This window comes from Macadamia integrifolia, chromosome 12 (assembly GCF_013358625.1).
Source record: "Macadamia integrifolia cultivar HAES 741 chromosome 12, SCU_Mint_v3, whole genome shotgun sequence".
NCBI lineage: Eukaryota > Viridiplantae > Streptophyta > Magnoliopsida > Proteales > Proteaceae > Macadamia > Macadamia integrifolia.
The window spans coordinates 13,107,162-13,109,326 of NC_056568.1; positions in this window are offsets into that span (position 1 = coordinate 13,107,162).

Here is a 2,165-nt window from a genome sequence, read left to right on the forward strand (position 1 = left end):
GTTTTTTTTCACCCATGGAGAGGGAAGGAATTCCTCATCATACACCGATTGCCAAAGAAGGCTAATATAGTTTTGACTTCCTCAATAATAAGTGAAAGTATAATGACGACATAAGAGTTCAATCATAGAAAAAAATATACATAATATTATCTTTTAAACAAACGCATGCATAATGCCAGAGTTTTGAATAATAAAATTGATGTAGTGGATGTAGATGCCCCCATAATATGGGTCGGAACATGCATGCAATGGTGACAGCACTTGCCAATATACCTATACGTCTCTTCTATTTTCAGTATCCACATTTACGTACATATGTGTGTGTGTGTGTGTGTGTATATATATAGAGAGAGAGAGAGGGATCATAGTAAAACAAATGATTCCACCATGAACGAAAATTCTTAAAATTTTCAAGAATCATTATATATGTTTATATATATATATATATATATATATATATATCATTCAACACCAGCTTTAAGAGATGGAAAATAAAAATTATTGAAATCCATGTGACAATAATTGTAAAAGTTCAGAAGTTTCTAAGAAGGGTTTTGTTCATATTGGTACTCTTTTCCTCTTGATAACTTTTAACCAAAGTGATGCATGCCACGCCATACCATGCCATTGAAAGAGTTTTGTTCGTAGAGCTAATATTTAGCTCTTAATAATTCTTGAGCAAAGTGATGCATTCCATGCCATTGCCCATTAGACAACTGTGAGATAGATTCTCGACTCTTACATGGCATTGTTGTTCACACTTCAAGATATACACATTAATAATACTCACGAGCCGAGAGAAGTAGATAGTAGTGGTGATTGTGATTCATTATTAAATTGATAAAATTATATGTATAATTAAAGGGGTTAGAAAGAAAATAAAATTGATGAAAGAAGAAGCTAAGGGCATGTTTAATTTTGTTTCTAAAAACGTGTTTTTCGTTTTTCTGTGCTCATAAATGGAAAATTACCCCTAAAACCGTTTGATTTTTTTGTCTCGTTTCACTTGTTTTTTGAAAAATTTCTATTTCTATGTCTAGAAATAGGATTGGAGAAACAAGTCAGACTTATTTTCTGTTTCTAAAAACAAATGGGAGGGACATAAATTGTGAAAACCCAATATTTCACTCAACCTACCCAACCCCAACCCATTGTTGAAACTTCTCGCTACCCAGAAATAGTAACTCCAATCTGATTGTGTGAAGCACACAGCTTCGGACTGCCTTAATCCTTTTAAAGCTCATCTCCACAAAGTATACTTTCAACTCCAACGTCATGCCTTCACTCATGAGTTGCATACCTGCAATGTTGTGCCTTCACTCGTGTCTTGAATCCTAGAGCACTTCCTACCACACTGTTGAAAATGTTTTAAAAAATTGAAAAATCAAACACATTTTTGTAATTCAAAAAATCGTTTCTCAGCACAAAAATGAAGTTTTTACATTTTTGTTGTTTCTAGATACATAAACAGCGGAAACAAAATCAAATGGACTGAAGTGATGATGATGATGATGATGAAATGGATAAGACGAAAGCCCAGATGAAAGCTGCTTGGGAACTGCTGTTAATTTATTGCCTAATAAACCTAAAAATGTTGGAGAGTCAAAGAGGATTAATACACCATATTTTAATTAATTTAATTAATTTATTTTATTTAATTATTTATTTTTTTGAGTCATATGGTAGTGCTGTCCCATGATATCCTTAGTCCAACTACTCTCCACTTCCTCTCAAACCACGGATGTACCACAATAGGACATTAAGGAAATGGGATACAAAATTTTACGTACCGAATGAGAGAGTGGGGAAGATATGCCTCACATACATGGTTTTAAGTATCTCCGATACCGATACGATACCCTCCGATACGTATCTTAAATTTAGTCGGCCGATACGATACACACCGATACGATACATTGAATTTTTTAAATCATTTCGTATCGATATATATCCTACAATACATACCGATATGCATCAATACACCACTAATACACATCGATACGATACGACATGCCTCGATACGACTCTATGAAAAATATAAAATTAAGGTAAAATGTACGTTTCGGTATGTATTGGTACATATCGGTGAGTATCGGTATGTATCGATCGGTACGTATCGGTATATATCAGCACGTATCGGTGAGTATCGATATATATATATATAT